Source organism: Delphinus delphis, chromosome 10, assembly GCF_949987515.2.
Source record: "Delphinus delphis chromosome 10, mDelDel1.2, whole genome shotgun sequence".
Taxonomy (NCBI): Eukaryota; Metazoa; Chordata; class Mammalia; order Artiodactyla; family Delphinidae; genus Delphinus; species Delphinus delphis.
Window position 1 is genome coordinate 100,666,425 of NC_082692.2, and position 19,526 is coordinate 100,685,950.

The following is a 19,526-nucleotide window of genomic DNA, read 5'->3' on the forward strand; positions in this document are numbered from 1 at the left end:
CCTTCAAGACCCTAGCCTGTCACAGCCTGGTGCATTTTACAGGCCATTCCAGGCCCTGGAATGCACATCTCCACTCTTCTCCATCCTCAAATGCTACCTCCTCCAGGAAGACTTCCCTGACCATCCCCCCCCCCCCCCGCCCATCTCCCAGCGGAAGGAGGTGCTCATTCCTCAGCTGTAATCCTCGTGTCTTCTTCCTCCCCTGGTCTGGGGGCTCTAGTGCAAGGGTCCCAGCTTCCTCTCAGGCGGCAGTGAATGAGGAGCCTGGTCTACCACTGTCATAGCAACCCTTTGTTCTAATTCCAGCTGTTCTTACATCCTGGAAACAATAATAATTGCGGCTGACATTATGTACCTGGCACTGTGTTGGCCACTTGATATGATTCTAGCTAATAGTAACTTTTTAAAAATATGCTAAATATTTTTATTTCCTTAAATCACTTTGCACTGATTATGGCTGTTCACTTTTTTCCTATAACCAGTCCAAAGGTAATGAGACTTATAGCATTTTCAGAGAGTCTGATAGGAGAAAAAGCACACTTGAAATGCCTTAAATGTATGGAAAAATCCTCCAGCTGCACAGTCAGTTCCAGAGAGGAATACCAGCTCCCTAGGCTGAGCGCCCAAGTGTGTCTGGGGCACCACCTGGCACCTGGGTTCCCTATTTTACCCAGTCCTTTCCAACCACCCTATGAGATGACGGATTTTACCCATCTGTGGCTCAGAGAGACCAATCGACTTAACCAGGGTTGCAAAGCCAGGAAGAGGCAAGACTCGAGGGTCCTGGGTGTTCGACCACAGGGCTCTGGGGCATCTCCTGGCTATGACCTTGGATACCGGGAGGTCCCCCTCTTCACCTGACACAGGAGGAAACTGAGGCCAGCAGGAGGTAGGGGTGTCATTTGGAAAATTCACCAGCTAGGATTAGAATCTCCTGAGCGGGCCCACATCACACATATCTTCATGGACTAGGACCCAGCGGCCTCAACCACGGAACAGCAGCAACGAAAAGAATCCACCTCACTGAGGCTGTGTGCTCTACAGGACCTTCCCATTTAATTCTGTACACCTGCTGGGATGGCTAAATACTGGCCCCTTAGGCCAGCAAGAGCTTTTAACCCTTTAAATTCAGCCTGCCCAGAGCTAATGTCCAGGGATGCGGCTAATCTCAGTGAACTGATGAAAGGAAGGGAGGGGTGTGGGGTCTGATGGCCTGCACCGCTTTTGGAAATGGTGTACCCGCCTGTCTGCACCCTCTCAGCCCCAGAAGCATCCCCCCACCCCTACCTCCTCTGACCTTTCTCACCCTGACCCCCCTCAAAGTGTCCCATCCACTGCAGCCTGGGACTTAATCAGCTTATTCACCCTGTGCAGAGCCTGGGCCATCTGAAAAAGTCTCCTTTTACTCCTTGGGGGCAAGGATACCCGAGATCTAGGCCACAACTATAAATAGTCGAGAAATCCGTTGTCCTTTTTAACTGACTCATCTCTTTCTTTGGTCAGTCAGTTACGGCTGACCCCCAGATGGCTGAGTTGTACAAAATTCCCTCCCCCGCGTAATGTCAGTGGAGAGGAAAGACCCTCCTCGCCTCTCCAGCTTTGTTCTCTGAATTCCCCAAGAGTGAGCCTCCCGCTCCCAACCCCGCCAGTGAGACTCTGTTCCCCAAATACCCTTTGCCTGGTTCCGCTTTTGCCTGTTCTGCGTCACCATCAGAGATTTTAGTTGGAACCTAACTCTGCCACTTGTCAGCGGCAAATAGTAACCTCAGGCATGTCTCTTCCCCTTGGGGCCTCAGTTGCACCATCTGTAAAATGGGCCACCTCACATTACACAAGGGAAGGTACAAGGGAGGGCCTCAATACAAGCCTGGCTTTGCTCTCAGGAGAAACAGTTTGCCCCTGAACCAGAGAGATCAGCCACCTTGCGTTTCATGCAGTTAAATCAACAAACACGGACTCCACCCGTTGTTAGCATCATCCAGCTAAGTGCTGGGAGAGGCAGAAGCAAACACCCAGGGCTGATCTGTCAAGCAGGGAAAATACCAAATAAACAGTTTCTCCATCCGGCGTTCTGTGTCAAACCAGCAGCCAAGTCCGCTGGCACCGCCATCCCCTCCCAAGGCACTTCGTGTGCTCCCCAAACCACGTGAATCAGCAAAACTAGGTTAGACATCTCATTAGAGTGGGTTTCCTCTTGGGACCTCTGGCCGCGCCTGTGATTCTCCTACAAGCGGTCTCCGTGGTGAGGGCTGGGCTTGTTTGTTTTTCTTCCTGAGCAGAAGCCAGTTGTCAGAACAACTAAACAGTTACTACCTTTAAGGGACACCTGGAAGCATTAAATAAGGACTCTGATTCCAGGCTGGTTCCCCAAAGTGAATCAAGACCAAGCACTCAGCAGGGCACTGGGGGTCACCAGGCTACACCAACACCCATCCGGCTCCTCCTCCCACCCCAGAACACAGCCCCCTAGCACCCCAGGCTCCTTCGGCCCCGGGGTCCTCGCTCCACTCTTTCACGCTCTGCCAGCCCTTCCACAGGCTGCTTCCTCACCAGTAATGCCCTTCCCCTTTTGTGCCCAGCTGGCATGCTTTGTCATTCAAGGCCTCTGGGAAAGTTCTTTGAACTTTGGGTGCCCAAGCATCTTCAAGAGACCCCGCCAATGGACGCCCTATTTGCAGGCCAGGCAGTTCCCAGGCTGGACAGGGTGAGGCTCATCTCTGGGTCCCCAGGGCCCAGCGGGGGCCTGAGCCACAGGACAAGTCCATAACTCCCTGATGACTGAATGAGCAGACTTTCAATTCTCGGTTTTCAGATGCTTACAGGTTTTCCCCAAACTTCCCCTGACATCAAATGTTCTTGCCTGGGCCTTTCCCCCACTCAGCAGAGCTGGAAAGGGTTTGAAAACATGCGAATTTCTCAATGGACTGGAAAGGCCCAAGGGAAGTCAAAGGTCTGGCCCCATGACCTTAAGTTGGGGGCTGTTGTATCTACACAAGGTGATGGACGTTAACAGAACCTACTGTGGTAATCGTTTTCACAATATATGCAAATCAAGCCATCACGCTGTACTTCTGAAATTCATACAGTGATGTATGTCATTTATTCTCAATAAAACTGGAAAAGAAATCACCAAAATTTAACGTAATTTACACTTTCACACAGTCTCACCTACTAGACTGTAAAATTCTAAAAAACTGACAATATCTTGCTTATATTTGTATCACCAGCACCTGTCATAATATTTATGAATATGAAATAAAATTAATTTAATAAAGTTAGGGGGGACCCTTCTCCCCAGAAGCACTTCAGGCCAGGTGCCCAGCCGTGGCACTCTCAGGCCTGGCCACATGGGGATCAGCTAGCCCAGGGGTCCGAGGTGTCAGGAATCACTGCCCAGAAGCACAGCCACCTGCCACCTTCCAAGCTTTTCTAGTTTTGTCTCTTTTAGGGCGAGAGACTTCACTCAATGTCTAGTCTGTTTAGTGTGACTAACCCTTCCCTGAAAGCACTTTATTACAGCTATTATTCATAAGCCACATATATAAGAAATCAGCTCATCAACTTTTCAATACACCAAGCTGCTTTCTCCTACGTGCGCCAGTTCACCCGCTGGGCATCTTGATCTCGGTCCTCATTTAACAGATGGGGCAACTGAGGCCCAGGCAGTGGATGGGACTCACCTGAGGTCACACAGCCAGGAAGCAGCAGAGGAGAGGTGCCCAACGTCAAGGTGCTGTGTGACCTTGGGCAGGTCGCTGCACCTCTCAGGTGCACCTGCATTTTATCTGGCAACCTCATCCAGAGGGTCTTGATGTGTTCTCACCCCACCATCCCACATCTAGCAAAAATATGAGACCCAGAAAATAAGAGGAATCAAATACTCTGGGTGCCTAGTCCGAAAACCTCCACCTAAATATGAATTAAGTAACTTAGGATTTGAGGGTCACCCTATCTCATAGTCGTGTCCCTTTCTTTCTTCCCACCCAGAAGAAGACTCTTGCCTGGTGGCTGCACAGAACTTTCACAGTCCTCTCAGCTCCTCCTTTTTTCCAAAGCAGGTGTCTGCTACCAAGGGGGTCGTGTACCACCCACAGGCCACCTTCTCCTATCCCGCGCCCCCAACAGACATTGCTAATCGATCATGGCATCCTTCCCACCGATCATCAGGACTCAGCCTTAGATTCCTCATCAGAACCCCGTCTCTCTGGACCTCAGGAACTTAACGGACAAGAGAATGCGCTCACATGAGGGAGATGGTCAGGGGCAGGCAAGATGCCCAGAAAAGACTAGGGGGGCAGCAAGACAAGCAGAAGCTCCCGGCACTGGACCCCCAAAACAGAAAGAAGAGCCACGTCCCCCTCACTGTGGCAGGAGGGAGGGAGGGAGGCGTGGGCCCTCGTGGACCCACAGAGCAGGAGCTCGGGGAGGAGAGGAGTGAGGAGGGGGACTCGGGGGTGAGGAGGGTGGGAATGAGGGGCAGGAGGGCAGGCCAACCCCAAACTCCCTCTGGGGGGAGGAGCAGCGAGGGGATGCCAGGGGTCCCCGTGTAAGGCCCCACGGAGGGTGTGCCAGCAGCGGCCAGGCTGTGGTGGGGGCGGCCTCTTTCCTAAGCCTGCAGACCCCGGGGGGGCACATGCACTTTCGCCCCTTTTACAGAGAACACCCAGCTCAGAAAGGGAGACCCCTTACGCTAGGGCACCTGACTCTGAAATGGCAGAGCTGACATTCGTAGCCAAAGCTCGGCACTGCCACGCCAGCAGCCACCCCAGGGAGATGATTCCAGACCCTTGTTTTACACATGGGGAAGCCCTAGGGCCCAGAGAAGGGAAGTGACTTGTCCAAGGTCCCCCAGCAAATGGGTAAATAATGGAGGTGCTAGAGGGAACTGCCCCAGGGAGCCAGGCCCTCCGAGGCCAGAGGCCAACTGCAGCCCCAGGGGTTGGGAGGTGCCTGCTTTGCTTTAGGAGCCCAGGTTCTGGACTTGCTGTCTGTTGGCTGAGCACAGGCTAGCAGTTAGCAGCATCCTTCAGAAACCCCTCAGGCTTCACCACTGTGGGACGCTCTTCTTTTTGAAAGGCCCTGTCAGTTTCAAAAACTGGGTGGGTGGGGGACTGTGATATTGTGATTTACGATAAAAAAGATAAAGTTGGTCTTCATCCGCGTTTCCAGCACAGACTTCCTAAAACCCTTGGAATTTCCTAAGTGGCAAGAGGGATCAAGGTGTCTTTTGTTATGTTAATGAGGCGACTTAGGAGGGAGCTAAGGAAGGAGACTGGTTGCCAGGAGAACCCACCAGTGATTAGAGGGCTGGAACTTTCAGTCCCACTACCCCCCAGCCCTGCGGAGGGGAGAGGGGCTGGAGGTTGAATGGATCACGCCTAGGTGATGAAGCCTCCGTAAAATCCCAAAAGGACAGGGTTTGGGGAGGTTCCAGTTGGTGAACACGTGGAGATTCAGGGACAAGGGCGCCTGAGAGGGCATGAAAGCTCCTCGCTTTCCCCACACCTGGCCCTGTGTGTCTCTGCCATCTGGTTTCTGAGTTATATCGTTCCGTCATAAACCGGTGATCTAGTAAGTAAAATGTTTCTCTGAGTTCCGTGAGCTGCTCTAGCAAATTAATCCAACCCGAGGAGCGGGTCGTGGGACCCTCCGATTCACAGCCATTCGGGCTAAAGTCGGGGGTGGGGGCAGTCTTGTGGGACTGAGCCCTTCACCTGGGGAACCTGAGACTACCTCCACACCAACAGCGTCAGTATCGTCAATACTGACTTAAGTCATAGGATGCCCAGCTGGTGCTGGAGGATTGCTTGGTGGTGTGGGGAAAGAACCACACACATTAAAATAATAATCTCTCTCCTTGAAGAAATCCCTGTGTGACCCCCGTTGGGGTAAGAGCCAAGACAGGAAGATACAGCCAAGGAATCTTCTCTCCACCTGAGGCCCAAGCTTTCCCGCCACAGGTTAGGCCAGAAGACGCGGCTCCTGCTTGGCCTGGTGGTCCAGAGGCCCCGTCTCCCAGCACCTTTGACTTCAAGACTAAGAAGCCAAAGACGTGGCTCACCCCAGGTCCCGACCTGAAACACGGCTGACCTCAAGCTGGCCACTGCCTTCCTGAGCCTCACATCTCTCACCTGTTATGTGGCGACAGTAATAACTACGCTATACGATAATGCAAGTATGAAAGATGGGAGACCTTTTTGAGAATTGCAAAGAGCTGCGCACGCTATTGTCCATATGTTCAGCCTACCCTGATAGAGGTATCAAAAGTATTAACAGTAACAGTAGCAATAGGAAGACCAATTACAGTGACAAGTACCACTTTCAGTAATTGCTATGGGCTAGTCACTGTACTGAGAAGGTTCATAGTTTTTCTTCCCTGATCCTCACCACAACCACAGAAGGGAGATTCTACATCATGTTTATTTTGACAGAAGACCCTGGGGCCCAGAGAGGTTAAGTGACATGCCCTGGGTCACACAGCAAGGTAGAGGCCAAAAGACATTTACACCCAGACTCATGGTGAGATTAGGTCTTAAACACACCTCTCCTCTCTCTAAAGAGTGTATTTATCAGCCTCGGAGGAGGCCTAGGATTCATAGCATTTTATATTTCCTGAGTTTTTATGTTCTTCCCAAAAAAGGAAGGCTGGCAGACTGGGAGCAGCTCCTCTAGGAGGGATTGTTTTAAATTTTCTGCCCCCTAAGACCCTGAAAGCACATTCACCAGGAACGTGCCACCTCTCTCTCAAGGACTGAGGGCTGTCAATGATGACATTAGAGCAATTTCTGGAGGGTCAATAATTTGGCAACAAGTGCGAGCATCTTAAAAATGCACGCTCCCTTCATGCTAGCGATTCCAGTTTCCTGACCAGACCAATGTGTCATTTACTGCACACGGTTTTGCAAGATGAAAAAGTTCTGGAGATGGACTGCACGACAACGTGAAGACACTTAACACCACTAAACTGTAGACTTAAAAATGGTTAGGACAGCAAATTTTATGTTATGTGTATTTTACCATAATTAAAAATAGAAAAAAAAATGTTCACAGCAGAGTGGTTTTCAAAAAAGAGAAACTATACACAGCCAATCTCTCCTCACTAGGGGATTACTTAAATAAATGATGGTTTACCCAAACAAATCAAAACAAACTAGAACAGGGGGTCAGCAAACTGTGGCCCCTGGGCTAGGTTCAGCACTGTTTTTGTAACTAAAGTTTTATTGGCCCATAGCTCCATCCATCATTTGCCTATTGTCTTGGACTGGGTTCTAGCTGCAATAGCAGAGGTGAGAGCCCATGGCCCACAAGCCCAAAATACATACTATCCAACCCTTTAAGAAGTTTGCCAAACCTGGACTTGGAAGACCCAAGACCCCAAAACGCTATCAGAAACAGGTTGGAGGGTGTGCTGGGAGAAATTGGCTCCCAAAGAGCCATGCTATGAGTTCAGTTTGGAAAGGAAAATTTTAAATACGGTATATCACCCAAACGTGTATAAATGTACCATTAGGTGCTTATCTCTGGATGGTAGGAATAGAGATGAATTTTATTTTCTCGTTTTGACTTTTCTGTGCTCTCCAAATTTTCTGTATGAAAAACATATTACTTCTCAACACTAGAAGAAATCATTAAGTGACGGGATGGCGGTGTTAACTAATGCTACGGTGACACTCATACCGCAATAGCAATGGACCAAATCAACACACTGTACACCTTAAATGTACATTGACGTTGTATGCCAACCCTATCTCAATTTTTGAAAAATTGTATGACTTTTATAATCAGGGTAAACAAACAATAAATACCATTTTCTCACTGTCTTGGCCCTTCTAGGCAGCGAGTGCTTTGGTGGATGGTCAGAGGTCGTACCGACACGCCCTCCCTTGCCAGAGTTTACAAGCTGCGGAGGGAGGGCGGTGAGGTCGGGGGAGGCACAGGTGGAGAAGGCCCCACTGGAATTCTCACGACAAGCCCCTCCCTAAAATTCCTGGGCACCCAAGAGGCTGGATCCGATTTTCAGGTGGGGGGGAGTTGCTCAGGGGATCCCACATGGGAGATGAGATAAGAAATGCTACTGGGGGGACTTCCCTGGTGGCACAGTGGTTAAGAATGCGCCTGCCAGTGCATGGGATACGGGTTCAATCCCTGGTCTGGGAAGATCCCACATGCTGCGGAGCAACTAAGCCCGTGCGCCACAACTACTGAGCCCGCACGCCACAACTACTGAGCCCGTGCACCACAACTACTGAGCCCGCAAGCCACAACTACTGAGCCCGTGCGCCACAACTACTGAGCCCGCAAGCCACAACTACTGAAGCCTGTGTGCCTAGAGCCTGTGCTCCGCAGCAAGAGAAGCCACCGCAATGAGAAGCCCACACACTGCAACAAAGAGTAGCCCCCGCTCACCACAATTAGAAAAAGCCCGCACGCAGCAATGAAGACCCAATGCAGCCAAAAATAAATAAATAAAATAAATAAATTTATAAAAAAATAAATAAGTAAAAGAAAGGCTATTGGGTGCGGGGCACTGACTTTGTTAGGCCCCTTGCGCGCTTCTAAACCCCACTGTGATGACCGATCGTTACCCCTGATCCCATACTCACTTTCTGCTCCTGCCGGGGCTGTTACTGTTCCATTTCACAGGTGGGGAACAGGAGGCTCCGAGAGGCTCTGACTGCCCTCTCAAGGTTGTACAGCTGGCCAGGGATGGAGCCAGGATTTGAACCTGGGCTGTCTGACTCTCCAGCTCCAAGGACTTTCTACTACCTGGGTTGCCCCCAGCTCAGGAATACTATTTTTTGCGGGTTCATTAATACCCCAGGGTCTGCTGAACACCCAACGGACATGCACACATCTGTCATCTCTTTGACCCTGCGGCGGCTCCAGAGCGATCACCATCCCCTTTCGCAGGTGGGAACTGAAGGCCGCACACCCAGCAGGGCTCAGACTTCAGAGATGACAACTGTTCTCTAAAGACACCTCCTTTCCAAATCCCACTGCCTGCCATGTCAGGCGGCAGTGAGCACTTCTGGCAAGACTAAACCAAAAGGGCTGCTTGGAGGAGGCGTCACACAGGCCTTTCAGCCTCAGCGGCCTCTCTTGTAAAATGGGCTCCCACCAAGTATGGATGGATCAGCAAGCCTCAGGGAGAGGAACCGTGGCCGGCCTCTGTTTATTGCCTCTAAAGGCCAGGCCCCTTGCACAAGATTCTCTTTATCTGGAAGCAGAACTCACATTCCAGCTTCACAGCAGCAGGCACCTGGCTTCCTGGCTGCCCTGGGCTACTCATTAACCAGTGAGAGGCCTCAGGAAGGGGCTGGACCAGAGTCTGCTCCAGCCTGGGGGAGGGGGAGGGGAGGGCCATGCTGGATGGTGTTGGCACCAGGGTCAGATCAACCAGGTTCAAATCCTGTGTGACCTGGGGGTGAGGGGGCGGGCAGTTCACCACCTCTGAGCCTCAGTATCCCCATCTGTACAATGGGGACCGCCACTGTACAGTGCCCACCTGACAGGGCTACTGTGAGGACTGCAGGCGACTCAGGTGCTAGCACGGCCTGAGACAGAGCAAGCGCTCAATAAATGGTGGAACCACAGCGCCCATCACAGGACGGGTGCAGGATAAATCTGCTGCTGTCATTAAACCCTCGGCAGCATGGTGAACGTTGCTAAAGAGTTCCGTAAATGTTCGCGATTATTGCTCTTGCTGTTTATGACAGTGGTGACTCTGGAGGCTGACCCGGAGCGGGGCATCTCCTGACCACCAGGGATACGCCAGCCTGATTCTCCGCATCTGATGTCACAGCATGAAGAGCGGGTCTTGGGTGGTGCCGGAGGCCTGCGGCTGCCGGTGACAGAGACCCAGGGCTGGGAGCTTGATGACTGCGGTGGAATCGGGTCCACCACCAGCAGCAAGAGGCCAAGGGTCTTCAGGCTTTTCTCCCGGTCCTGGCTTCCTAGGGGACCCCGATCAACCAAACCCGGCCCCGGACCTGTGGGAGCTGGATCCCGAGAAGTTTCTGCCCAGGAAGCCAGGTTTTCCAAATTCCAGAGCAGCGTGTACTAGTGGGTCGCGCAATCTATCGACTTAGAGGGTCAGGGCTATCGTTTTCATAAAAGAGAACAGAACAGAACAGAGGGCCCTGCAGACGGTGAGGCTACGAGTTTTATTTCGTGAAACTTTCATTTCAGTTTCACGCGTGTGTTAAGTACACGCGGCATCCTGCTGTAAGGTATACTTCTTACTGAATGTCACGAGTCAAAGACTTCTTTGAAAGCCCCTACAGTGAGGATGTTTAAATCAAGGTGTAGAAGGCAGCTGCAGAAAAGTGACTGAGTCAGGTTCCTGCCCCATTAAACCCCTTTTAAAAACGCTACTGTGATCCTGAACTGGGGTGGAGGTGCGGGAGGTTCTATAAATACTAGACAATCAGCAAAACGTCATTAAGTTCTTAGATTAGATAACAGAATTGTGTCAATGTTAAATGTTCCAGGGCTGATCGTTGTGTACTTATATAAGAGAATGAATGGCCTTGCTCTTACAAAATGCATGCTGAAGGATTAGAGGTAGAGGGACAGCGTGCCTGAAACTCCCCAGTGATCCAGGATATCAATGTGACTGTTTTCATAGCATATATTAAAGCAAGGAAGCAAAGGAGGCAAATGTTAACAATGGGAAAATCTAAGTGAAGGACTTAGAGGAGTTCATTGTAACATTCGTGCAACTTTCTTGAAGGTTTTCAATTTTTTAAAAATAAAACGTTCAATAAAGAGATAGTTGGGACAGCAGCCCGACTCCTAGAGCATCCTGTCTGCTGGGAGCCAAGCAGCTCACCCTTTCACACGCTTCTGACCCCGAACCTTAGAATCAAGTCCACGAAGGCCTCCTCACCGCCTGGTGCAGAGCCAGTCTGGGGTCCAGGCCAGGACTCCGAAATCAGTGCTCAGCCCATTTGCAGGGCTACCTCCCTGCCACCGATGTGCACAGGTGGCCAAGCCGGGCCGTGGACCCGCCACCCAGAGGTGACCTGTGGACAAGGTCCTGGGGCCTCGGGGCTTCTGTCTCTTCCTCTGGGATCCTGAGCGCCCACCGTGGGTCACTGCCACCCGTGGCGAGACACCGAGACCAGGGGGAGGTCAAATGCCACTTACGTTTTGGAGGCTCCTCACAAAGCGCTGTCGCTCTGGACCTATTGCAAGGACAGAAGGCAGAGAAGGAAAGAAGACATCTGGTCAGGGTGTGATGTACTCAGGACCCAGACTCTATTCCGTGTGACCACCCAGCACACACAACTGGGAGGGGCCCCGTCCACACCCAGTGGGGCTGGGGCGGGGGAAAGCCAGGCGTCCGGGTGCTCCTGCACACACTCACACATGCATGCACACACACACACACCACGTGTTCACACACAGGCACACGCTCACACACCTCTCGCCAGCATCCCTGAAATTGTCAGTGGCAAGAACCAGAGCTGGGAGGGGTGGGTGGCCCAGCCTGCACTCAGGAGGGGAAAAGCTCTTCTTGCTGGCTGAGAACAGGTAAGCAGCTCCCCAGCCCTAACCCAAAAGTCTGCGCTCCCCCAAGCCCCCCACGAGCTCAGCCACTTGCCCAGGTCTGTGAGTGACCGTCCCCTGTGAGCACAGGGATGCGCCGAAGCCAGATGGAGAACCTGATACTCATCACCTGGTTAGAGGTTGAGCATCACTGCACCAAGGAAGCCTGCTGAACTGTGCTGAGCCAAGCACTCCCCAAGTGTGACTGACCCCTGAAGCTTTTTTTTTTTTTTTAAATAGACCACCTCTGTTCTTTTGGACTTGGCTGGGAAACAACGCAAGTGGGGGCAGATCACCTCTGCCTCATTCCACCGGCAGAGCTGTGCTGGAAGGCTCTCCTGGTTTCCTGGAATAAAAAATGCAGAAAACCAGGAAATGCTTCCTTATCAAGGAAGAGCTTACACTTCAATGAACAAGTTAAACAGATTAGCAGGGAAGGAAGGGGGTTGTGGTGGAAGAGCAGAGAGGCCTCCAGGGCTGCTCACTTCTTTCCTCTTTGTACCTGCAGCCCTGCCCTTGGAGCCTCTTCCCCAGACTCAGAACTGGGGTCCAGCAGTCTACAGAGCCCCCTGTCCCCCAAATTAGACAACCTCATTGCCGTGTTTGGGCTTCCACGTTCACCAGGCTCACACGGGCACCCACTGTGTCTGAGGCACTGCGTGTAGGAATGCTGAGTCAATTATTTATTGAGCATCTACTATATGCCAGGTACTGTTCTAGGCACTGGAACCCGGCAGTGAACAAAACAGCTGAGGCTGCCACTCTCCTGGAGCCTGGAATCACATAGGGGCTGACACGGATGCCATCGAGGCTTCATTCTCTGGGTGGAGGCACGGTTCTGTGAAGTCTGGGTGGATTAGTAATGTCTGCAGCAGGTGTGGGTGGTGGAAGTGGCAATGTGTTCCTGGTTATCCAGGACCATAACAAGGGAAGAGGGACAAAGGGGAAATGAAGGTAGCATGTTCCAATGCACAATTACAGGCACAATGTTAAAGGAACCAGAGGAACGAGAGTATAATTTTATCTGAGGTGAGACATTAGCAGTTGCATGAGTCCAACTCAGAGGAGAATAAAAGTGGCACCAAGTCCCTGTATCTCTAGCTACTGTGCTGGCACCTGGACCCTTTTTTCTGGGGACAGCCTGCATCTATTCCCGCTGGAGACCCCCACATGCCACTCTCAGCCCACGGGGTTCTGGGTGGGCTGAGCCCACCTCCTATTTCCAGGGTTGGGTGTATGAGCCAGGCTGAGCCAATCAGAGGGCTGTCATGATTGGCTCCAGGACAGGCACATGACCAAGACTGGACACTGAGACTGACAACAGGGACTTGGGCTGAAAATATTGGGAAAAAAGAAAGCTCTTTCTAGGCTGGGATGGCTTTGCTGGGGGTGCGGGTGGGCAACACCCTGTGCAGCTGGGGGCACCCCAAGGAGAATGGGGCCAACAGAGGAGGGACATGGAGCCAGAAAGGGAGAGAAAGAAACTGAGCCCCAGTGACAGCTCTCAGCATCTGGATCTAGCCATACCTGAAGTACGACTCTGGGCTTTTCTGTTAAAGGAGTCAGTAAATGTTTGAACTGATTATTGCCACTTGCAACCCTAAGAACCCAGACCCAAGTCTGCCTTGAATTTGCGGTGTAAGTTTATGCATGTCTCTTTATCTCTCTGACACTCAGGCCATCAGAAAAGGGAGGCACAGATGAAATGACATCTGCGGTCCTCCTGCAGCCCTGGCACTCTAGCCAATTGCAAAGGTTAGGATTGATCTTCCCCTACCCCTGGGCATTTGGCTGGAGATGGAGAAATCAGCCCTTCTCAAAGTTAAGCCTGGAGGGTTTGTTAAAACACAGAAGACTGGGTACTACCCCAGGGTCTGAGCCAGCAGGGCTGGGGTAGGGACAGAGATACTGCATTCTAACAAACTCCCAGTGATGCTGAGACTGCTCGTCCAGTGACCACATTTTGAGGACCCAGACTCTAAACGTATTCTACTCTTCCCAGTTGCTTGGGCCAGGTGTCTAGTGTAAAAATGAAGGCCCAGCCAGGCAGACCACAGCCCCTCAGTCCCCATAGCAGACCGCCAATTAAGGGAAAGTGCCCACGTGATTCCAAGGATGAGCCAGCCTTTAAACAAGTAAAGTACAGGTCCCAGCTTCCGCCTGTCCCATGCTGACCCTTCCAGCCAGCCCTGCATCCTGGGAGTTATCTAAATAATGGGGAGGCAGTAAGTGTGACTTGGTGCCTCTGGGCTCCAGGCAGGCCCCACGCCGGTCGTACAGGAGCTGTGAGCATCCCCCAGCTGCTCCCCCAACCAGGCCGCGCGCCAGCACCAAATCCCGCAGCGGGCCTGGTCCTGACACACTGCCTTGGGCCACCCTGCTGTCAGCGCGGCCTGGCTGGCCCCTGGCTCTCCTTGATTTACATCCGACTTGGCTGCCTTGAAAAGCCTCCTGTGGCTTTTGGACCACAGACACCATTCAGCAGAAAAGGGCCTCCCCACCAGCAGCCTTTCCAAGGTGGCACTGGCCCAGAGAGCTTGGCCTGGCTCAGCCGCCTCCCAGCTGTGTGACCTCGGGCGAGTTACCTGCTCTCTCTGGGGCCTCAGCTTTTCACATGCAAAATGGGAACGATGGTACCTTTTGTGATGGTTAGGAAGATGATGCTTATAAGGCACAGGGCCTGGCTTACAAAGTGTGGCAAAAGCCATGATTAACCTCCTTTACTCAATGTGTGCCCTACCCGCACAGACCGTCATCACAGCACCTGAGAGCTGGTTAGAAATGCAGAATCTCAGTCCCACCTTAGCCCTCCTGCCGGGGAAGGGGCATTTTAACAAGATCGCGAGTGAGGCCTACCTCTTCCAAGTCTGAGGAGTGCTGGTATACATTATAATTACTACTGTCATTCTTGCAACATCCCAGGGCAGAGCCAAGATGCACCCACAACCCCTAGGCCTGGGGGAATGGCAGGCAGGGGTCAAAGGTAATGAAATGTTGAGAGAGGGAAGAAAAATTCTCCAGCTTCCCCGGCTTCCCAACTAACGACAAGCCCCCCCGGACGGCTCAGGAGAGGGGAGGGGACACAGGGCTTAGCGAGTAGGTGAGAACCATCGGACTTAACTCACGGCTCAGCCACGGCAACAAAATACACCGAAAAAATGACAGATGTCAGATGTGCGGGTTTTGGCAGAGACCGGCTGCCTGGTCTGCTCTCCAGAAGGCTGAACGCTCTACATTCAAGGAGGCAAATCACCCTCTCCGCCTGCAGCGCCACCCGGAACTCCCAGCAGAGGTTGGCAGAGGGGGCTGCCCTGGGAGGTGCGTGCTGCAGCCAGGCCACCCCCCCCAGCCCCCCACAGAGCAGTGCGCAGGTAGGGGTGGCTGGATTTCTCCTGCTCCAGCCCTGAAATGCCCCTTGAAAGCACTACGGGTCCCCTGAAAGGGGTAGGAATCCCTCTTCCCTACGCTGCACCATCAGTCCTGCTGAAGGAACACAGCAGGAAGGCTCCCACCTGCCCAGGATCCACAGGCAGCATGTCCCTGCCTCAAGGCAGCCGGGTCCCAAGCAACGGAGGGCCGCTCGGAGAAACCAAATGGCCAGAGGCAGATGCAAAAAAAAAAAAAAAAACCCACATTGAAAAAACACTGTCTCGATTTTATAAAACTCTGAGTGGACAACACAAACCATACAGGAGGCCTGGAGCTGCCCGTGGGGGAAGATTTTGCAGCGACGAGTACTGTCGTCTCAGGCCTGGGATGCAATCCTTTGCAAACAGCCCACACCTTGCATTGGTGAGAAGTGGAAGCAGAAACAGATTCTGCTCAGTCCCGGCAACAGAGGCTGGCAGGGTGGGTCTTTTTTTTTTTTTTTTTTTAAAGGTCTATTCTGATCTATACTCTTCTACCAATGATGGAATAAAACCCCACTTTCTGGGACTTCCCTGGTGGCGCAGTGCTCAAGACTCCACGCTCCCAATGCAGGGGACGCGGGTTCCATCCCTGGTCCGGGAACTAGATCCCACGTGCATGCCACAACTAAGAGTTCGCCTGTTGCAGCTAAGGAGCTCACGTGCCGCAACTAAGGAGCCTGCCTGCCGCAACTAAGACCCAGCACAACCAAATAAATAAATAAATAAATATTTTTAAAAGAAACCCCACTTTCTTCTCCAAGGAAGTGTTTTCCACTAAAATCCTGTCGCTACAGCTCTGCTCAGAGCATCTCTGAACTCCAGTCCCCAAATCGGGTACCCGCTTTCAGAGCAAGGGCTAAAACATCCTGAAAACCAATGGGACTACAATCAAATCCCACAGGACCATCACCCATGTAGTGACATGTGCTCCCCAACAGAGAGAAACAAGGGTCTTTCCCCCCTTCACCCAGCAGGTATTTCCCTCAAACATGAAGCTTCCTTACAGGTTAGGACAGAGCAGGGAAAGGACTTTCCTAGGTCACACAGCAAGTCAGTGGCCAAGGACATCCAAATCCTGGTGTCACAGTGTTCCTGTAACAATTCACTTAACTCCTGTGGTCAGCTCCCTGACGGCATGAGTTGGTCCATCCTGTTCACCTGCCACATCCCCAGGGACTACGACAGGGTCTAGAAAAAACATTCGTTGGAAGGATAGATAGTGATGGGTGGATATAATTTCCAAGCTTGGACCCACTCAGATGTTCAAATCATAGGCTCTCATTTCAGGAAAGAGGGAATCAGACGGCCTCTATTTCTGTGCTGGGCACCTACTGTGTGCCAGGCCCCGTGCTGGCTGGCTGCTGGGGCAACTGTCACTCCCCTGATATGCCTCTGGTCAGGTGGCTGGAAAAAAGGTAAGACCACACAGGTCTGGGTTCCAGCCAGAAGGTCCACAGGGCTCAGAGCAGGGCGAGGTTAAGTCCACTTTGACTCAGAGGATCTTTGCTGGGTGCTTACGATGTGCCACGCACCATTAAGGGGTTCCAGGAAGCCTTCATGAAGCAGGTGGCCTCAAGCTGGCCCTCGAAGAGTGGGAATCAGGAGGGAAGGGAGGAAGAGCCTTTCGGGCTGAGGTCTGGGCAGGGCTGAGAGCCTGAGGCTGGAACTAAGGGCAGAAGCCAGCCAGATCACAGGGAACAGAGAGAAGTGGTGGCAGATGACAATAAACATTGGCCAGGAGCCAGATCATGAAGGGCGCTGAATGCCAGGCTAAGGAGTTTGGACTTGATTTCACAAAGCATTAGGGAGCTACAGAAGGCTTGGGAGCAGGAGAGTGACATGCTGAGAGCTGGCCCCCGACGCTACAGAGCCCAGGAGGCATGGAGGCTGGTGAGGAGGTTGCTGTCTTGAGCTGTGGTGGCATCCGCCCAGAGAGGAGACACCAGGTGCCATCTGGTGATAGAATGAATGTTCTTAAAATCATGGCCTGAGTCCGCCATCAGGGCTGACTGTCTCCAGGTGCCAAATGGCCATGGGGCAAAAGGGCAGAGCCTTCAGGACCGCCCCCTTCTGAAGCCCCTCCCCCAGGAAGCATGACTCTGCTGAAACCCAAGGCCAACCACACCCCTCCACCGCCACCAGGTGACAGCAACCTGGCTGTGTTAAGGACTTTCTGCAGGAAAGTGGATGGTAGAATTCCCTCATCGTGTGCAAAGCGGAGCGGTGGGAAGGAAAAAACTCTCAGAATGTCCACACTAGGGACCCCACAGAGATGTGGTCCCAGCCTCCTCTCAGTGGAGGAGGGCGGGGGCAAAGCTGGGGGCCGGTGTCTGTCCAGTGAGGACCCAAGGTGAGCGGAACCAGAAGGCAGCTGCCCCGCCCTCCAGCAGGGACACTTGCCAGCCCTCTCACAACTGCCTCCATTCTGTCCCACACAGTGGCCAGAGCTGCCCACCAGAGCCAGGCTCCACGCTCCTCCCTGAGCAGGTGGTCCCGCTGCCCAGGAAGCCCTGTTCCAGATGCTGCAGGTGTCTCCTGCACAGCCAAGCCCAAGGAATCGTTCGGATCAGTATGGCTTAGCCCTTCCATCCCCCTTCCCACTGCTGTGACACAATCAGGATCGGAGAGCTGTGAAGAGAGTCATCGAAAGTGTGAGACAGAAGTAAAAACACTGTCTGTAACTTCATCAGCACTGAATGGCAGGTGGGCCGGAGTGGGCGGGGCGGGGGGAGAACCTTAAGTCTGTGAATAATGGCCCTCTTGTTGATCTAGGCCTCATTCAGACCTCAGTCTCCTCATCCATTAAGTGGGTGGGCAGGGAGGCTTAACTCCATGACCCCAAAGTCCCCACACTCCCAGCCAGTGGACCGCGCACCCTCCCTGACACCTTCCCTGGGTTGCCTGCCCTTGGCATAATCCGCTGGGATTGTTCATTAACCTCTTCCTGATACAGATCTTCTCCCCTCCTGTGAGACTGTGAGCTACTTGAGCCCAGGGGCTGTTCTGTCTCTTTATCCCTCCCTCTGGTTTTGGCCCTATGCCAGACACCTTGTAGGTGCTCAGTAAAAAGCATGTGCAGTGGAACGAGGATGGGCAGGGGTTCTGGTTCTCCTTCCCAGGTCCCAGCTGTGTGAGGGGAGGTAAGTCACTTTTCTGAGACTGGATGAACTCTTCCAGAAGATGGAGATAAGAACCCCCAAGTCAGGCACAGGGCTTAAATGCAGGAAGGGAGATAGGACCTAGTGGTGCTGAAAAAGTATTGGTTCCTTCCCATCTCAGAATACTGAGCTGCCTTGGGCTGCTTCTCTGCCCACCTTCAGAGTAAGTTCAAAGCCATCGGGTGGAAGCGTTTCATTCACTAAGGTGGCAGTACTCGGGGTGATTAAGACAAGCCAGACTCGGTCAGTGATTCCCACATGCAGACTAGCTGTTCAGAATGGCCTGGAGATCTGTATGTTCTGACAAGCGACCGTTCCACAATGGTCTGTTGTTTGAATAGTGTTAAGTGGCAGAACCAAGAACAGTATGATGTCATTTTCGTTAACAACAAAACAGAACTACAGCTAGCTTGCTGAACAGATGATCCTAAATAACCCTGGGTCAAAGAGGAAATCAAAACTGAAATGAAAACTGATCTAAAAAGAATAAAAAGGAATATATGTCCATCTAGATATCTGAGGGGTACAGTCAAAGCTGTATGCAGAGGAAAATGTATAATCTTAAAGGCTTTTATTGTTATTATAGGAAGATAGAGATGATGGACAGATGACTGAAGACTAGATTGCACTTTAAAAAAAAATGATCTTTAAGAATCACCTTTTGTTTGTACAGTGCTGTACTGCTTGAGATCTACTGTTTTCGTAATTAAAAGAGACTCTTTTGGCAGTTTCTCATAAAGTTAACAAACATCTACCCTACGCCCCAGCACTTCCACTCCTAGAAAAATGAAAATATACGCCCACGAAGAGACTTGTACACGAAGGCTCACAGAAGCTTCGTTCATCATCACCCCAAACTGGAAACAAGCCAAATGTCCATCCACAGGAGAGTGGATAAACACACTGTGAGGCATCCATGTGATGGTTTACTCCGCAGCAATAGAAGGACTGAACTATTGATATACTCAACAGCATGAATGCATCTTAAAATCATCAAGCAGAAAGAAGCCAGACACAAAAGAGTATATACCATACAAATCCATCCAGTTCTAGGCTTGGCAAAACTAATGGTGATAGAAATCAGAAACTGGTTGCCTCTGGGAGGGGAAGGGCACAAGTCAACTTTCCAGGGGAGCTGGAAATTTTCTATATCTTGATCTGGATGGTGGTTACACGGGTGTATCAGACTCAACAAACTGTAACAGAATCTTTGCATTTCACTGAATGCAAATTATATCTCAATTTTCATATTCATATTTCTAACAGTCACAGTTGAAAACTTAAACATATAGATTCCTAGCCTCCACCCACTGGGGATTCAGATTCCATATGTCCAGGCCTGGGAACCTGAAATATGTACAAAGTCACTCAGGTAATTCTGATGCCTGACTAGAGTTAAGGCGACCTG

At 51.7% G+C, this 19,526-nt stretch overlaps 1 protein-coding gene across 3 annotated transcripts in view; it reads right to left on the minus strand.

Moving 5' to 3' along the window:
• The window catches only part of SLC6A6 (solute carrier family 6 member 6), an 80,345-nt gene that overhangs the window by 56,671 nt on the left and 4,148 nt on the right, over positions 1-19,526 (minus strand). For all 3 annotated transcript variants that reach the window (XM_060023113.1, XM_060023112.1, XM_060023114.1), the window contains exon 2: positions 11,149-11,186. The gene's annotated coding sequence lies outside the window, so the exon portion shown is untranslated. The remainder of the gene's footprint in view (positions 1-11,148; positions 11,187-19,526) is intronic.